Source organism: Hippocampus zosterae, chromosome 17 (assembly GCF_025434085.1).
Source record: "Hippocampus zosterae strain Florida chromosome 17, ASM2543408v3, whole genome shotgun sequence".
In the NCBI taxonomy this organism is placed as follows: domain Eukaryota; kingdom Metazoa; phylum Chordata; class Actinopteri; order Syngnathiformes; family Syngnathidae; genus Hippocampus; species Hippocampus zosterae.
In genome coordinates, this window is record NC_067467.1 from 3,842,283 (window position 1) to 3,862,306 (window position 20,024).

The window sequence follows — 20,024 nt, forward strand, 5'->3', positions numbered from 1 at the left end:
TCGCCGTTATTGCTACTGTGAAGCCTTGACTTTAATGTGTCACTTTAAATAAGATATTACCTCGGCGGGAAAACGCAACATTAAGTGCGTGCGTGTTAGCGACGAAATTGCAGTTAATTCTCCTTTGTAATGAACAAAATGAGGTGACTTTGACTTCAGTCCCGCCGGAGCTCCTGACATTGCGAGTCAACTAATACAAACTGAATATTCCATTTGAGAGTCATTGTAATTGTCGCAATTCACCACGGGAAGTGTCACTCATGTTGCAAAGTGAAACGCAACGTACGCGCCGTTGAGAAATCCCGCACATACATTCTTCTGCAAAGCTGTGCCCCAAAAACATAAATAAATAGAATGGCACCGTATTCTTGAACTTGACATCGCTCCGTCCATGGTTAGCTTGAAAGTCTGTTTGCGTGTCATAAGACTGTTTGCGTCGGGCTGGAGTTTGGCGGCAGTTTATGTATGAGGGGACCGTTTAGGATGACTTCTCACATTCACAACTGAAATGCTCTCATACGCAGTATTGTTATTATTATTTTGCTCATGGGAACAAATGCTCTTCTACACACTTCGGAAGCGCTCTCATACGGACCTTTTTTTCCACTCATGTACACTACTGAAACACTCATACGCAATGCAGATTTGCTCTCACACGCACTAGTCTTATTCTATCATTCTGCTGGATTGCACTCATATACTTTTTTATTTTTTATTTTTACATTTCTCATGCTACTTTGATGTCCTCATACACACCACTCTCATTCGACTGAAATGCTCACATTCAAACTATTGAAGCACTCTCATATACACCGTGATAAATTTCTCATATGCTTAAATGCTCTCATACATTTTTTTTTGTCCCCACCCATGTGCACTACTGAAACACAATCTATTCCCACAATGTTGAATAGCTCATACTCTCTCGCCAAATACCGTCATACACACTACGGCAATGCTCTCATGCAACTTAAATGTTCTCATACTGAAATGCTCTTTCTTCTCATACACGCTACTGCCACACACGTTGGAACCAAGTTTTTTTCAGCGTATGGGAAGAACACGTCTCAATGTGTGTTAGAAACTATTCTCGTAGCATTGTGAGAGAGTTTTTCGGTTGTGGCGATGAGAGTGTCTCGGTCGTGTATGTATGAGTCGTAAATCGCCGTATCGTGTCATTAGCATCTTGTGGAGCACATACAGGGCAGCATTCTGCAGTGTGGCCTGCTCGCACGTCCACCCGTGTGTACGCCGAAGCTTTCCCTCCCATTTAATTTGCAAAAGGAGCAGCAGGATCAATCCACTATTAATGCTGATAATGGGATGTCACAGTCTGCTCTCTTTGGGTCTCGCTAACTGATTTTCTTTTGTGAGTCTGTGTTGCAAGTTGGGGCCGCAGAGTGAAAACACCGGAGGATGAGGAGAGGCGGAGGGGGGAATGCGGCTGCACGTCAGCTTCTCTGACAGCAATTTGGACACATTATTCATAGATGGGGCGCATGCTTGAGGTGTGCGGTGACAGGTGTCCTCCGGAATGTCCTGAATGTAGCCCATCATAGAAACACCAGTTATATGAGGGCATAGCTTACCTTTTAGACTTCTGTGCCCCTCGTCAGTCATGATTGACACACTGCGGCAATCTCTGTATTGAATTCTAACTCTGGAAAGTGTACATCGTCATTTAAGTCAATTCTTTTTTTTCAGTCCATGGTCTTAACGCTAATCTTCCACGGAAGCGATTTTTGAATATTTTTGCGATTGATAATGATGAGAGAACAAATCAGTTCAAAAAGCATATTTTCGGCAGAGCTATGCTGCACGGTTCAAATGTGGGTTGGAATTATAATATGGGGAAAAAAATGTCTGTGTTAAATTTGGCTCACAGCAGCACTCGCATTAATTGATTGATTGTCACCCAATCATGTTGTCAACTCTCATCTGGGCCCCCCCAAAATTACCATAATAGCATGATTTCTTGTTTTACAGTGCCTACATGATAAAAGAAAAAAACATTGAACGGTGACTTTAAATATATGTGTGAGAGTTGCCATTTTCCCTTACGAAATACAAAATGGATTTCTTTTGATATTCCAGATTTAACCCTTTCAGGGACAGCGGTCACCACAGTGGACGTCTTATCATGTTATCATGTTACACGGTGCAGGAAAACGTTAACCTCCTCCTTTTATTTTCATTTCTAGTCTCTGCCTGTGATCGAAGCACCATTCGTCAGAAGTGAGTCTTGGGACGATTTTTGTTTTTTTTGTGGAAAATCATTTGCTCACTCCGGCGCGGACACGCAGCACTGCAGCTGAGTGAGGGGGGCGGAGCTGACCACGCCGACTGACGAGAGAGAGGTAGACGAAAAAGGTAAACGATATTTAAAACAAGAGCAAAACCATCAAATGATAACATGGTATGCTGTCCACTGTCATGTAAGTTAAGGGGTTCGTACTTTAAGAATGGGCAAAAGGAGAGATGGAATCTTTTAAACGCAGCTTTTCTTTTTTTTTCAATGTTATCTTCCGGTAGCGAAAACACTTCCTGCTTCTCTTCAGCCAATCAGACGCAAGCAACATAAGAATGTTTCAACAATTATTAAACGGAATATAATTTAGGTAACTATCACATAAATTAATATAATGCTCAAATATAAAATGAAAATAATCATTTAACATAAGTGTACAGTAGTAATCGCTGTCCCTTAAAGGGTCAATCATAAGTTTCTTCATCCGTACATCCATTTTCAATTTCATGTTAATTTTCTGTAAGCATACATTGTTCTAGGGCAAGTGACTGATTTTTTTTTTACAAAGTGAAGATTGTCACTTTGTGTCAGCAGGCGTTAGTTAGCGTCTTTGCTCAAGGGCGTATATCGTAGCACCCTCGCTGCTTTATTGCGCATATTATACTGCCACGGCTATCATTTGCGCCGACAGCGTTGCGCTTTACCCCTGCTATTAGATCTCGCCAGGATGTGGCGCGTTAAATGTGCTCTATGTGTCGGGCTGTGATAAAGTAAAAGAAATAATTGTTGTGTTTACCACATCTCTGGGTTTTATTCCGCCTACTTGGGTTGAGAAGAATGTAACGCGGAAGTCACTCCCCCTCATTTGCCTTTTTAAATCCTGAGATAACCTGACTGGACAGAGTTATTGCCCATCATGGGTGTGATTTTATGATGATGGCCACAGTTTGACCCGGGATGAGATCATTTCCATCTTTATTATTTTCTATGGGAGCAATTATTTGAAAACTGAAAAATGTATACAGTACTGTGTCCCACGAATTGCATTGTGGTCGCCTTAAGAGTTTTTAACGGAAATCTCTTAAACAAATGGAGAAAAAAAAGGTGAAAACCTTAATAAACAATAACGAGCTTCTTTTATGAGGAAAACGGCTTTCGGGATTGCCGGGCAGAAATGTTTGCGCATGGCAGAGCAGAGAAAGGACAGGGACAGTTTGAGAACAGAGTCAAAGTCAGACAAACACTAAACAAGAATTAATTATACGGATTATGAGACTATAGAGGGGGGAAAGCAATCCCAATAAAGTCGTTTGAAAGTCGACGAGGAAATCGTATACGTCATGCTAATGCCGGCATAACCTGCTTCATATCGTGTGGGTGACTGAAAATGTGAGAAGGGAAGTATTTGAATACTTTACATCTCTAGAGGAGGCAGGCTGGTGAAGATGATTACTTTGGTCCGATTGTGCAGCCTTGAGGGGAACCTTTTTTTTTTTTCTTCTTTATTTTTAACGCTACATCATTTTGAGTCTGGCAGGAGAATAAATCACACCTAAGGAAAAAACAAACAAACAAACAAACAAGCAATTGGAATTTATATTCTGTGTATCATGTAAATGAATTAATGTTGTATTTCGGCAATAAGGGACCGAAATCACACTGTGCATACTAATTAGCACATCAACATTTTTATTTTACTTCCCCAGACGCGAAACAATTAACAATTCAAGGCGGTTAGAGGGGTAATTATTGAGGGACCTAATGACAGAAAAAAAAGAAAAAAACATTAAGCCTGACATTCTATGATAAGTTATTGCAAGTATTGTCGGAATACCAAAGGTGTTTGAAAAACGCCCACGTTTTTGGTTGAGCTTGTGGGAAAACATTTCACATTTCAAAGATTAAAAGACTATAAAGAAAACGATGCGGTGACCCGCAACCCAGAGACGGTCACCGAGGTTCTGTACCTTTGAGAGAGGGGCCGAGAGTTCGACATAGTTTTACTGCGGTGTAAAGAGACGCGACTCGCTTGGCGTCCCCTTGTCTCGTTATTCACCGCACCCTCGCAACCAAACTGTAACTGTCAAAATTTGCTCCATTGCGCTGCCTGTCTGGTGCAATCGCCTTAGCCTGACAGTATACCAGCAGTGTGACACAAGCGGAGTTCATTCATTTAGTCAAGCGTAGAGAACTAAACCAGCATTTCTAATTGTGTACACGGAGCACTCGGGAAGGGTTGTCGTCGAGAGGCAGATGTTTCTGCTCGTGACTTCCCAAATCCACTTTGAACAAAACTACCCTGTGACACTTCTGAGATCCACACACCGAATTATTGTCTCCCGTAATTAACTTACCGTATTTTCTGCACCATAAGGCACTTTGGAGTATAAGGCGCACCTTCAATGAGTAGCCTATTTTAAAATTGTGTTCATTATATAAGGCGCACCGAATAGAAGCGCCAATAGTGGCTGCGGTTGTGTTATCCATCCACTAGATGGAGCTACGCTAAAGAAATACAATACAATCCAGCTTTATTTATATGACACTTTCACAACTGCTGCAGCTGTAACAAAGCCCTTAACAGAACTTTTAAAATACTACGTCCAAGAAATCGGAATATTGATCCATATATAAGGCGCATTGGATTATAAGTCGACTTTTGAGAAAACCGAATGCTTTTAGGTGCGCCTTATAGTGCGGAAAATCCGGTAACTGTGTCTGTTAGCAAACTAACTATTAGGTATTAAAAACGACAACCAAACGCTTCCCATGGACTTATAATACTTATTATATAAGATGTTCACCTGAGCGACCCCCACTTTGTAGGTTAGGTGCAAGGGTTATAGCCACCCTGGCTAAATGAACTTGTTAGTCAGAACAGACTGAGTCAGACCCGACAAGGCGGAGAAAATCGGAGGCTCACGGATGCGTGTACTTTTGATAATGAGGGAACACAGCGTATCATGGCTCTGAATGTGAGGAACATGAAGATGTATCTGTTTCGTTGGATGAAAATAAATCTCCTTTCTTCACGCACGCCCTTCACCGCATCAATTTCTCAAGGCGAGGCCTTTTTGATGCAAATGACAGATCACGCCCATTAAGGCATCAATCTTGTAAATCTCCCCTTAATTATGAGCCGTGCCTGCTAACGAGTGCCTTTTCTACTCAAGTCACAACCAAGACAAGCATTTTTTTCCTATTATGGCTATTGGACAGAACGCTTGTTTTCGTGCTCTTCGCTTTTATGCGACTTTAAATTCAGCCGTATCACAATAGCCAACTTGGGTGTTCAAATTTAGGAGGTTGCACTTTTTTCATACCCATATGGCAGACAGCTCTCCTCCATCTGTTATCTTTGAGCCACTGGACTAAGCAGGAAATTAACTATATTTCCACCAAAGGTTTAATGCAATATTTGTAGACTATAACTAAAAATGATGCACGGATAAAAAAGTGATGAAAATTGTGAGATGCTCCAAATATCTATGTAGGAATAAAACCTTAGTTCAGTGATGAACTATTATTATTATTTTTTTTTCTGCATGTGACCTACAAACCGAGGGAGTGAGAAAGAGAGACGGCGCCATACGCAGCCAATCGTACACATTACGTAACCTGACCCAGTGTTGTAATCAGATCAGTATGCTTCAAAAACCCCAATCCACAAGCCAGCGCAAAAACAACAGCACTTTCGGAAAGGAGAAGAAAAGACACACTTTCCTCCCCGTGGGAATTTTGCAAATCCTCAGCAGTCTCTGGGGAGGTTTTTGACTGACTTTGTACGGTTGAAGATTGGATCCGGAGAGTGTGTGACGTGTATGCTTGATGTATATTTCATGTAAGCTATGATAGGTGTTCACTATTATAAAGTCAGAGCAGATGGGGGGGGAAGGGTGCTTGGAAAGCAGTATTACACACGTGTGTGTGTGTGTGTGTGTGTGTGTGTGTGTGTGTGTGTGTGTGTGTGTGTGTGTGCTCAGTGACTGCTTGTCACATCCTGTCTATAGCATTTACAGGACTTTTCTGTTATTCATGATAACTAAAGCTACCATTGAGATCTCCTGCGCAAACACAGTGTGCTTCCAGCTTCCGTTTGACTCAGAGGTTCAGTTTCTCAAACACACACACACACACACACACACACACACGTACAAGCTAACCCGACTCGTCGCCGAGTCAATTCAACTGCTCCACATCACCTAATTTCTAATCACCACAGTAGTATTTTGTCTTGAATCTGTTTTTTAATTTTTTTGCTTTAAATGAGGGCAGCCCGGTAGTCCAGTGGTTAGCATGTCGGCTTCACAGTGCAGAGATACCGGGTTCGATTCCAGCTCCGGCCTCCCTGTGTGGAGTTTGCATGTTCTCCCCGGGCCTGCGTGGGTTTTCTCCGGGTGCTCCGGTTTCCTCCCACATTCCAAAAACATGCGTGGCAGGCTGATTGAACACTCTAAATTGTCCCTAGGTGTGAGTGTGAGTGCGAATGGTTGTTCGTTTCTGTGTGCCCTGCGATTGGCTGGCAACCGATTCAGGGTGTCCCCCGCCTACTGCCCGGAGACAGCTGGGATAGGCTCCAGCACCCCCCGCGACCCTAGTGAGGATCAAGCGGCTCGGAAGATGAATGAATGAATGAATGAATGAATGAATGAATGAATGAATGCTTTAAATGAAATGCCACTATTTGTATTTCAAAAAAATGATGACATCTGCTTTGAATAATCGGAAGCTTCTGTGTTTTTGCAAAGGGCGAATTTCAACGTGAATCCAATTTTGCACTTTAATGATGCTGTCAATCAGGCTTAACTGACTTTCCATGTTCTCCCTGTTCATGTCGGACTACAGATACGCCACAATTCAATGACAGGCGGCAGAAGCGGTCCCGCAAAATAAACCGTGGCTCGTTTAATCTTAAAATGACTCGCCGGGACTATTGAGTATCTGTTCATGATGAAAGATTACGGCTCTTCAGTAGACAAAACAAGCGACTCCCCTTCGACTTGGCGCATTTCGCCGGTAAGAACAGAGAAGATGAGCTCCTCTTGTGTTTCCTCTCACCTTTTTTGCCTCTGTGGAATTCTTTGTCACCTTTCTAAGCATCTGTGTGATTAAAAAAATGTATTCAAATATTTTTAGAGGTACAAAAGACACACTCGTAGTAAGTAGAGCACTAAATGAGGACTTGCTCCTCGTCTGAGACCTACCCGCTGGGCTATTTTAAACCAAAATAATCATGTCAGGGTTACATTAACGAGGTAGCCTAGAATGTGAGCACGCGCGCGGTCCGGAAATCGGCAACGGTTGCTTCAAAGGCATGACGGTGGTGTCTTGAGGTACGAGTTTAACCCTTCCATGCATCCTGCAACCTCACCACATGATCAGCTGTCCACTGTAGTTAGCACTGTCCCTGAAACGGTTTCATTTGTTCCATACCACAAAAAAGATTATCTCTCATCATTGTTCTCAACTGAAGAAAAAACAAAAAACAAAAAACATCCACTTTGACGAAACAATATTAGAACACAATAACATCCTACTGTAATCACCACAATCATTTTTAGCGAGGCCCAAGTCAACTTTTTCCGGCGCTTGAAACCCACAAAATTGTCAGTCTGTCCATTTGTGTTGTTTGTTTGGTGGAGAAGTTGCCTGTGACTTTGTTGGAGATGTCTTGTACTTGCTCACGGCGGAACGTTTTTACCCCGATGTGCGCCTTGTGCGGTCCGACATGATATCAAAAATTCATAACTCTAAATATGTAAATTGTATATGCTGCACACATGCTCCTCAATCCATATTTGATGGTACAAGTTTGTGTTCGCGGACCTGAGGCCGCACATTAGACTGAGCACTGACACGCAACTTCCATTAAGTTTACGGCTTCGTCTCCGTGTGCGGTTTGGATTTCATCAGTTCTTTGCTTTCTACATCGCCGCCGTCGAGGCTTCCCTTCATCTTGCACCTCTTCTTTCGCTTTAAATAGGTCGCAACGCTGTGCTCGGTAATGGTCATAAAATGGTCGCGCCTTCATCGAAGATGTCCAAATTTGATTGGTTTGTTTGGAATAGTTGGTACATGAATGGATTGTCCCTCAATCAATATATATATATATATATATTTTTTTTTCTTCCCGTAGATTCATTCATTCATTCATTCATCTTCCGAGCCGCTTGATCCTCACTAGGGTCGCGGGGGGTGGGGGGGGGGGGTGCTGGAGCCTATCCCAGCTGTCTTCGGGCAGCAGGCAGGGGACAGCCTGAATCGGTTGCCAGCCAATCGCAGGGCACACAGAAACGAACAACCATTCGCACTCACACTCACACCTAGGGACAATTTAGAGTGTTCAATCAGCCTGCCACGCATGTTTTTGGAATGTGGGAGGAAACCGGAGCACCCGGAGAAAACCCACGCAGGCCCGGGGAGAACATGCAAACTCCACACAGGGAGGCCGGAGCTGGAATCGAACCCGGTACCTCTGCACTGTGAAGCCGACGTGCTAACCACTGGACTAACGGGCCGCCCCTTCCCGTAGATATGACATTTAAATTAATTTATTTAAATTCCTGCAGTGAAATGTATTAAGTGAAAAAATATTGTTTGTTGACATACACAATTAAAAAAAAAACGAGATAAAGCTGCCAAAAATGCTCCTCAAAATGTGTCATTTGCTGCTCAAATGAAATTATTTATTGGCTCTTCAAATGAAAAAAAAGTTACATGCATCCACAAAAAGAATCTCCGAAGCTGTAATGCAGAAAATGCCCCGCGATCATTTTCCCCATCCGACTTGTCGATTAGCGGTGACGATTTTCTCTCAAATTGGTGCAAAATCATCACATCCCAAATCCAAAATGTGCGCGTGTGCTTTTTGCCGCGCAACAACAGCTTTAATTCTGTAATGACACTCGATGTCAGGCTTCTTACATCAGTGCGCGAGGGCTTCCGAGTGGCAGATAAATGGGTGCCTAAGCACCCCGCAATGAAGAGAAGGAGATATAGTGACGAAAAGACAAGCTGGTGAGCACCATCAATTAGGGTTGATTTAGGAATGGAAGTCGTAGAAGGGCATTGGCGAGACAGAGAGGGAATCAAGTGTAGGATAGAGTAGGATAAAAAAAAAATGGAGAGATAACTGGAGCGCAGTGAGTAAGATCGAGAGCTGTGCAAGTGTGTGTGTGTGTGAAGCTGGACGTTGTGAGTGATTGGGGGGGGGGGTTGTGGAGTGATGATAATTCTTGTGAAGAAGCTCAAGTGTTGGCAAGTCTCATCTCAACACTGATGCCGTCGGGCAGTTGGCATACAAAACCGCACATTACTCAAAATTCCACTGGAGGGAATCTCATTGAAATCGAGCGTCGTTGCGTCCCGGGAATCGACTTTGAATATGCATACGAAAAGATGTGCCTATATGGCAGGGGTGTCAAAAATTTTTTTTTTTTGTAGCGGGCCACATTGTAGTGTGGTTTCCTTAAGCGGGCCATGATGACCGTATAAATGTTTGATCACCTCCACACCAAATTGGTGGATAACTAGTTTTGAAATCAGAAGCCAAGAATAATGTTTCGTAAATAGCGAGATAATGCTTGCAATATCTTGATGTGATGATGGATTACATATGACAATTTTAAATTTGGGTTGAGACTTCAGCAAGCATCGTGGAGAAGCTGACATGCTTGATTTGCTCTCGCGGGCCGCACAAAATGATATGGCGGGCCAGATTTAGCCCCCGGGGCCTTGAGTTGGACACCAGTCTGCATTTCATTTTATTTTTATTTTTTTTAGTTGTTTTTATCGCCGGGTCTGTTGTCCAAATGAGGTTACTTGAACCAATGAAGGCACAACGCGTTGGCTCCTTCTGCTGTCACATCAGCTGTGACCCGAAAAAGAAATCGCAAGCTTCCCTCAAGTACAAAAAGAATGCGATATTATGCGGTTCAAACCGGGTGGAGGAAGCAATTTTAATGAGGCACTTGGGGAATAGTTGGCTGTCAACAATACAATGCAAGGCGAAAAGTAATTATACCTCCTGGACATTCGAAGTGAAGATCATCTCGAGTTTATGAGACTTGCGTAAATGTGTTTCGGTGAGAGAGCACGTCGGATATTAGTCGTGGAGGTTCATAAACTATAAATGGAGAGGGAATTGTCAGCGAGCTTAGCGGCCTTCCAAGCCACCCACAGACAAACAACAGTAAGGTGACTGTATTTTCAGAGACAATGATGAGGGGAAGAAAAACAAAGATTGGAGATGGTGACTTTTACCTTGCTTTGCAAGACGACAACAAATCCCATCGTCTAATATGTACGCTTTCAATTAAACCACGGCTGCCTATTACGTCGATCTCCATCGACCGGGAGCTGGCGGACTGGCCCCAAAGTGGATCATGACTTTGCATATACATCCTCCTCGTCGCATTTTTCGAGTCTCGCTTCCTTTGGTACCCGCCTTCTCGAATTATATGTTTAAATCTCTCTCTCTCTTTATCCGCCCATGCTCCTCAACCTCTCTTTCCTCCCATTTCATTTCATCACTTTTTCTCTTTAAGGCTTTTGCTCTCTTCTCTACCTACAGGAGCCTACATTTCATCCTCCTCGCATCTTTTTTTTTCTTTCTTCAGCTCTTAACGCCTTTACCTTTTAAGAGGTTTTTTTTCTCACTTTGGTGTTGCAGCCTCTGAGCTGATGAGGAAGAATGTTCTTGACCCGTGACCAAACTGCTCTCTCTGGTCTTATAGCGCAATCTCTTTTTTTTTTTTCTTTTTCCCTGTAGTTACCCACACTCCCTGTTGCTGAGATTTAATAAGCATGTGACAGTTTTCCAACCCAAACTGCTTGTTAAAAGTGTTCCACATGCTGCATCAATCGATATTCAGAACGGGGGGGGAGGTGCTCCGTATTTTTGTAAATACTTCAGATGGGAACAGAAATCTATTGGAGTACTATAAACCCTTTTATTTGCTCAAGCGCAATTTTGAAACGATATTTACCAACATGTTACAATTTATGGCAAGAACAGGTCGTCTACAGTTGACGTTAATTTTCCTTAACAGATGTCATGTCCATGTCACGTAAAAAAAAAAAATCATTTTTAATACCACGCGAGCAGCTCTTTTGCAACTGAAGGTTACACCACACTCCAGAAAAAAACCCCAACTCCAGTACTGCCTTGTATCTGTTCATCTCCTCATGCCTTTATCGAGCGATTGTATGATATGACATAATTTCTTCAATAGCTCTTTGTCTTCTTCCCCTGCTTCTGCCCATTTCTTTCAATCTATTCACGCCTGGAGCCAGACGGCGACCTAGTTTAGGTGGAAAATATATATTTTTTTTATTTTCGATGGCAACAAAACCACAGATAAGGGGCTCACATATTCAATTTCAAGTCAACGTCAACCATGCACGTGCGTATAAAATTAGTTTGGGAGCACGGAAGCTTGACTTCACGAGAGGTCTGAATCTTAGCGTCACAAGGAAAATAAGCCGGGACGGCTCGGCAAGATGTCAGCGACGCGTGGCGACACGCACTCATGCCATGTGTCAGCATGTGTCACTGAGTTGTCTCAAGCAGTGTCGGGCTTCGCTTGACCCACGCTGTGATGCGCTGATGTTTGGAGCCGCAGGCTGCCGACCCAGTGAGGAGCATCTGGGGCCCACAACAGTCAACTTCATTATTATTATTAGACATGACTTAGTGCCTGGATCCACTGTTGACTCCTTTTTTTTTTGGCGGGGGGGGTGGGGGTGGGGGGGTGATAAAGCCAATCAATATAAACAGAGCGTAATGTAATCATGGCCCTGGGTGTTTTCCTTGCTTATAGATTGTTATATCCAATTCCTATTATGAGTGGTAAATGTGTGGAATGTACAGTAATCCCTCGTTTATCGCGGTTAATGGGGATCAAAACCACCCGCGATAAATGAAAATCCGCGAAGTAGCGTCCAATTAACATAAACAGGTATATATATATATTTTTTTAAGTCTGCAAACGGCCCGCGAGAAACTGCAAAACAACAGCGAGTCACATAGTGCAACATATACAGTACTGTACTGCATGTATATGTTAAAATATATTTTTTAATATGTTTGAAAAAATCTGCGATGCACTGAACCCGCGATAAACCAACCGCGAAGTAGCGAGGGATCACTGTACTTTTTTTATTTTCATTTTTTCCATTGGCAGAGTGGAAATGAGAAAATGAAATGTATGAAGCCTTCACATTGATGACATGTGATGATCCGGCAGACAAAATTACTTTACGTTGAGTCAATCTTTGTGGTGGATAAAAAGACGGTGAATTATATGCAAGGAGAACATTATACATTCAGTATAATGAAGTTGAGATAAAGTTTTTTGTTTTTTTTATGAACTAGCTAAGCCTTCAAGGCTGGATTTAACTAAGCCATCAGAACAAAACGGCTTCATTGTTTCTAAAATAAGTCTTCCTCATTTTAATGCCGCGAAGCCCCCTTGGGACTCGTACCTTAACCTGACTGTAAACCCCATCATGGAGTCGTCGCCTAACCTCTGATCTCGCATCACATCAGACTCCACCCCCTTTTGTGTTTCTTGATCCGAGAGACGCACGCTTTTAATTATTTGTTCCTCTTGATTGAATTATGTTACATCAACTGAAGACATTGTGTCCTTAATGTCATTTGAACATAAGCAGAAAGTAGGGACACTCTGTATATAGTATACTGGATTATATCAGACCCCCGCAGAGGCTGAAACACTGTAACATACTACCACTAAAAACATACTACTTCTGTCTCTGTTCCATATGTGCCGCCTGCATATTCCTCGCCCTCTGCCAGGAGGGCGTTTTACGCATTGTCGGATTCCATACGTCTGTGATCAAGAAGAAATGGTGCTTTTCGGGCCTCCGGCCTTGTTGCTATGACAGGATCCGGTGAAAGCGGGTAGGCAGCATATACAGTAACGATGGAGACAAACGCATTGGATGGCGCTTTGATCCACGGCACAGCTTCACCCACGGGATCATTTGCTCGGGACTTTTAAATGTAAAACAATGTGTGCGCACGATAATGCGGTCGGTGCGTGTGTGCGTGCGTGTGTTTGTTGGCTACATGGATGTGAAGACTGTAAATTATTATTTGTTTTTTATTCGCACCACAATAAATATCTGTGGTGATCTGGCACCATTATCGTTTTACAGATAATGTAATTTCATCTCATTACTTTCACAACCTCCAATCAGCAATTGTTCATTTCAATTACTATTTAACAATGCATAAAGAAATTCTTTCACACATGCACACACACACAAATGTTCTGGAAAAAAAGTTGTCGATAATTTGTGTGTGTGTGTGTGTGTGTGTTTATAAATATTTTATTCCTGGTATTCATTAGTGTTGATATTACCCTGCTGGTGTGCGGGCCCGCTCTTTACATTTCTCTCCAGTAATGCCAATTCATTTATTCAAATGAAAACAATGCGCATGGCAGAATAACAAATTCACATCATCAGAAAGCTTTGGCTTACAATTATATGCCCCCCCCTGCTTTTGATGTTTGATTTGTAGTTTACGTTGTGAATGTAAAATGACAAACTGAAGCAGCAATAGTCGTTGTTTTTTATTTTTAATTTCTTAGCTCTCGACAGTATAATTGATAGTGTATTACCGATGAAGAACACCATGCACAATATTTACTTCTATTGGATTAAAACCAGATGAGTGAATGCAATTTCAAAAGCATCCCGTCGGTGAAGTAAATCCTGTCTGATTGGAGCTTTGCTTTATCCAATGCGAAATTCCGTCAGCTGCAGGTCTGTGATGTAAGCCTGGAGGTCATTCCAAGACTTAATGTGGCCTGAACTAACTTGTTGGGCCACTCACAAAAGTCAACTGTGGGCATGTGTGGAGTTGATGAATATTTCTTTCTGCAATGATTTGTCAGCAAGGGGGCTTATGTTGAAACATCATGTAGGATAGTGGGTGGGGAAACCGCTGGCCCGGGGGCTGCGTGCGGTCTGCGGGCCACGCTCTGAATGGCCCCGTGATGTTTCTTTATTGAGCCATTATTTCCTGGTCGATGACTTTTCCCCGATGTTATCTTGTGGTTGCCATCACCATTCGACTCTTTCTGCCCTCCCCATGTCCCTGAGAGGCCTTTGTCCAAGCATGTCCAATTATTTTTCTCTGCATTAAGAACTAGCTTTGAGCAAAAGAAAAAAAAGACAAACAAACTGTCCACCTGGTTGCCATGACTGACTCTTGAGCTTCACCCCCTTCAGCCTTTTTAAACATACGATAAGCTTTGGGATGTGCAGCGTCACCCTTGATCCGCGTCACCCCGCCTTGCGCAACGCCCGCTTTCATTCCGGAGACAATGCTACTGACAGGGGGGCGTACTATGGGTGATAACTTGTTTGAGGGGCTCGGCTCCATTTAGTCATAGGCCTCCGGCCCATTTCGATGTGACTCTGTCACGCTTCAGTGCATTGTTTTGTCTTGGCAATTGGATATGATGTCATGCATGGGCAACGACAGAGATTGGTATCGGACATTAAAGAAAAAAAAACAGCGAGTGAAGAGGGGCATGTGCTATCTATCTAGCTATCTAGCTATCTAGCTATCTAGCTATCTAGCTATCTATCTATCTAGCTATCTAGCTATCTATCTATCTAGCTATCTAGCTATCTAGCTATCTATCTTGCTTTTCAGCTATTGAGCTAGCTAGCTAGCAATAGCTAGCTAGCTAGCTAGATAGCTGTTTGTCTGCCTGCCTGCCTGCCTGCGAGACATACTTAAAATAAGAAAAGACCTGAATTTATTATGATAATGAGGAGGAATTACCGATCAAATTGGTGAAAGGTAATGGTGACACTTTTGGTCCCATCATATTCCTTAATTGAAGTGCCCTCTTGTATCACCTGGCACGCACAGTTCTTCAGATTTTGCAACTGTAGCAGTCTGTACAGCTGATTGAACTGGTAACAAAAGTGTGTGTGTGTGGGGGGGGGGGGTGCGGGGGGTGTGAGCGGAATATTAATGTTTGTTTGAGTTCTGACATGAACAATGCGGCAAATAACGAAATGAATACAATTCAATGGGTTATTTTCCGGGGTGTGCACGTGATGCTACTAATTAACAGCGTAGAAAACAAAACTTCCCACCCACTCGCCTTCCATCCCCTTCATGAAAAACGTGACGCTTTCAAACCGATTTGCCATGCAGCGAAAAAGGGGACGACAAACCAACACCTCGCCAGCGCTGCCCTTTTTCCTGCCCCCGCATTTACTTGAGCTTTTCTGTTCTCATCTCGCTCATTTATTTATGTATCCATCTTATTTATTTATGGCCTCCTCACACCGACTGAGCGATGTGAATCAAGGTGAGGCGGTCAAAATGCTAATCCATGCGCAGGTCGGCGTTAATGAAAGCACAGTACATACGGCGACTGCAAGAGGGACTTTTAAGAGCATCAAATAGGTACATTGAAGCTTGGCCAGGCTTAAAGAAGTAAGCGATGATTTGTCCAGCAGTGCCTACTCCCTGAGTGGTAGTGCTGCTGCTTTTAGTGCACTTCTTCCTGCGGTGAGACTCTCAGAGGAGCCTCATCTGTCCGTGGCCGTGTTGGTTTCATCTGGAAGCACCGTGTCAAGTGAAAAGGGAAAGAGGGCTTTGCTCACAACCTCAACTTGTCTCCACTGCACTCCGTGCTATCCGGGGAGCTGGCACGGCACCACGGCAGAGTGGAGAGGAACAACAATACAAGGGACAGATGGACGGAGGGGAAGCTCAGCGAGGTGGAGGAGAGCTGTGGACAAAGTGGAGAAAGTCGAGGGGCAGGAATTCGATGGGGACTTGTCGAAAAAGGAAAAGTACAAGAGGGCGCATCGAGCCGGAGAGTTCTGGGGAAGAGAAGAAGAGGAAGAGCAAATACTGAATACAAAGTGCTACTTTCTTCTGCGTTTGTACTGCCCCCAGTGGCCAAATCGGGTACACCAGAAGGAAGGTCGCGCCCAAATCGACGGCCTTTCACCTCCACTGTCGCAATCAGGGGCGGGCCAGTCTTATTTAGTTCTAATTTGCGCTGTATGTTTAAGACACAGCAGTGTTGAAATTACAAAAACGACACGGACACATGGTCGCTAAAACACACCATATGGTCAATGTTTTAAGGGCCGATCAATCAGCGGCTCAGTATGTTGTGCATAAAACGTGCAAATGGCATTTTGGAGCTGTAACCACAATAGAAAATGAGATGAAAATACGATCCTTTAGTCGCTGCCTCAACGTTATGACATTCAAGTGCTCGGATAACGCAACATATTCTGCCCATCACAAATATTAGAGTTCAGGACTAGCAATCAGTGGGCGTGGCTAAACTGGATGAACTTTAAATGGAACTTGCTGACGAGCGATTGGAGAGGCAATGAGAAGTGACTCCTAACCAAATGAGCTGGCTCTCGACAAAAAGAGCTGGAATCCTTCACAAAGCCATATTTCTGTCATCGCAGTGAGATTGTTGCGTTTGATCAGAATACAAATTACAAAGCCACTTTGGTAAAAATATGATGCTGCCGTTTATCTTTCTTTCTTTTTTTGCTACTTCGTGTGCTACTGTTGATTTTTCTGTTCTCCGTTTTCATAGTTTCCCTCGATAAAGCAAGTGAAAGTCAATCGCTACAGTGTAAAACCAGACGGAGGATGCTAAAATTAATATCTGACACCCAGAGCTGTCCTGCCCCCCCCTCCCCCTCCAAAAATCCTGTGCTGACACCAATCGTACCGACTCTATCAAGTTTAGTCTATCAAGTTTCATTTGTTACTCTTTCAGGAAGCCATTGAGAAGAAGGAAAAAAAAACTCCAATTATTGTGACGGCGATTCCAGTGGAAAGATGCAATTTTTTTCCGTTTCAGCCACTCAAATCTCCCTTTTGTTTTGATGTGGCATTTTGACAAGCACATCCAATTTGATTCTCAGTTGCCTCGACTCAAGGTGACAGCGTCTTATATTGGCGGCTAAGGACAAGATGGTTGCTATAAATACAGTTTGGATTTGGGCTGATGGGCGGCCCTGCTCGAGCGGACACGCTGATAGAATAGACAGAATATGGACACGTTCCAATTTCAACACCTGTCACTGTCAATTTCCGAAGGGCCTCATTATTATGCGGGCAGGAGAATGTCATCACTGAGGCTAACGAAGCGAAAGGCGAGCGCTGATTTGATGCGCACGGCGAACAAACGTTCGATATGATTGGCAGAAGTCTTCATTGGCCATGCTAATTGTACAGTATGTGTGCCGATCGATAAAAGGGACTATTGAGCTGTGAGGCAAGTGTGCAATGAGAAGACCGATCTGCAATCTTTATGCTCACCGTTCACAATATTCGGTACAATCTCATGAAAATTCAGTAGGCACTCTCTTTAAAAAAAAAAAAAAAAACTTAATTTATGCTGGTATCAAAATATTTGTCCTCTGTAGATTTAATATACTGTAGTCTTATTTTGAGTTTCTGACTTGTTTATGTTCTTCTGTCACATTTAAATAATTGATCTCTCAGACGACACTTTAAAATTTTATCATTTTAAATAACAAGCAAAATAGCATTTGTTGAGCAACAATTGATTACGAGCACCACTTTAACGGCGACATAACACCTTCATGTTCGACCCCGGTCGCCCAAATGTTTACACTCAGGCGCCTTCCATCAGGCAAATAATTGCACGCGAATGCTTCAATCACATCACCTACGACCCACCAAGATGGTTTCTTCTGTGCAGCACAAATAGGTTGCTTTCTTCAAGCTCAGCGGTGCGTAGACCGTACAGCGAGGATATCTGAGAAGGCACTTTTCAATTGCCAAGACGTATTGATGTCATGATAAAAGAATTACGCAACCACGAGTGAACCGAGTTGTGCCAAGAAAGAAAACCCGTTACATGTTGCTGCAAAGCTGAAAAATACTTCAGAGGGAATATTTTTTTTTAGGGCTGACAACTACCCGTATCGTATTTCCCGCACTATAAGACGTTTCGGAGTATAAGGCACACCTTCAATCAATGACCTATTTGAAAACTGTTTTCATATGTAGGGCGGGCCGCATTTTAAGGCGCATAGAAGAGACCATGCAATAGTTGCTGAGGTTGCCTTGTGCAGCCACTAGATGGAGCTACGCTAAAGGTAATACAATATAATACAGCTTTATTTATATAGCGCTTTCACAACTGCTGCAGCTGAAACAAAACGCTTTACACAATATTTAAAATGCTACATCCAAGAAATCAGAATATTGATCTATATGTAAAGTGCATTGGATGATAAGGCGCGCTGTCGGCTTTTGAGAAAATTGGAGCGCCGGCTGTTCTCACTTGGTCTGTAAAGGCTTTTTTTAAGGAATTGTGCCAGTGAGCTATCCGTGTGTACTATCTGTTCATCTCGTCCAAGATTTGAACCACGTTGGCCACCGTGACCTCCTTAGAAGTCAAGAAACAAAGTCCGCAAAATCTGCCACAAACAAACGATTTTGGCCCGAGCGGTACTTTTCCAGATTCTCCAGCTGTGAAGGAAAACATATTGAACTTGTGTCCCACGATACTTTGATACTTGCTACAAATAGATCAATGATGTGAGTGTTATTTCCCCGGTGATGTCTTTGCCCCATATTCCTAATTATGCAATCGCATCCCCAAACCGTGCGGTACTTCCTGCCTCCCCAATGTGAACCTTCTGACTTCTATGTGGGCCAGCAAATTAGATCAAGCCTGAAATAAACCTCACACAATTAAAATGGCGGACTGTGTCCAAATATACACGAGGCAAGCAGACCAAAATGTGCTTCACACACACTAAATTCCACACAGTATTTCCAATTCTCAACATCAAATAATTGATTCCAATGTCCACCCTGAGCTAGAAATTCCCGGATCATAGATGTTTCATTGAACCGAAAGGGAAGTGTGGAATTTAAATAGGAAATGTGTTTTTCTTTCATGACCTACTGAAGTTTGACTGTTTATTTACTTTTTTTTTGTCATTGCCACAACGGAGCATGTGTATTAATATTTTAGCGAAATCAACAACTTCCGTTCCCTTTTTTTTAATTTATTTTTTTTGCTATCACAATTTCCTGCCGTCGGAAGTGATGATGGAGGACGATCGGCACCTCAAGGGAGCGTGGACTAGAATAGACATGAAGGAGTTCAATTCTCCGTTGCGTCAAAATTTGGAGCACAAAGATAAAAAAAAACAAAAACAAAAACCCAAAAAGGAAGTTCCACAGAGTAAAAGCCAGAAGGGCATTTTTATGTGATGATAAAGGAAATTAACATGCCAGTAAAGGAATGTGGGATGAAAGTGATGGAACATAAAAGTGTTAAGTGAAGTGTTCTACATGCAAAAGCTTTATTGGAGGAACTATATAGGAGCGGGAGGACCATGAGTGTATAATATATGTCAGATGAAGGATGCTTCCCAAAGCTGTTCAAAAAGCAAGTGGGAAATTTATATCATGACGCAACAGGCTGCTAATCCTCGACTTATGTAAACACTTGACTGCTATTCAAATGAAATGCGGATGGGAAGGAGAGAGCGCGCGTCCTTTCGCCAGAAGACAAAGAATGTCTGAGGGGAGACGATGCCCTCTGTTTGTTTTTTTTTTTGGGGGTGGCGATTATTGCCACAGAGTCCTTTGCTCTGTGGGCCCGAGGTGCAAATTGGCAGGGGAACGTTGCAGATGCCAAACAAAGCCGAAATGACCTCATTGCATTGGATGTAAGCGGGGAAAGGAAGGGGGCGA

At 43.0% G+C, this 20,024-nt stretch overlaps 1 protein-coding gene across 2 annotated transcripts in view; it reads left to right on the top strand.

The window, feature by feature from the left end:
• LOC127589996 (protein phosphatase 1 regulatory subunit 29) overlaps positions 1-20,024 on the top strand; it is a 41,481-nt gene that overhangs the window by 12,195 nt on the left and 9,262 nt on the right. The window contains exon 2 of one of the 2 annotated variants that reach the window (XM_052049363.1): positions 2,202-2,370. The exons of the other annotated variant lie outside the window; for it this stretch is intronic. The gene's annotated coding sequence lies outside the window, so the exon portion shown is untranslated. The remainder of the gene's footprint in view (positions 1-2,201; positions 2,371-20,024) is intronic. 2 annotated transcript variants of the gene reach the window in all.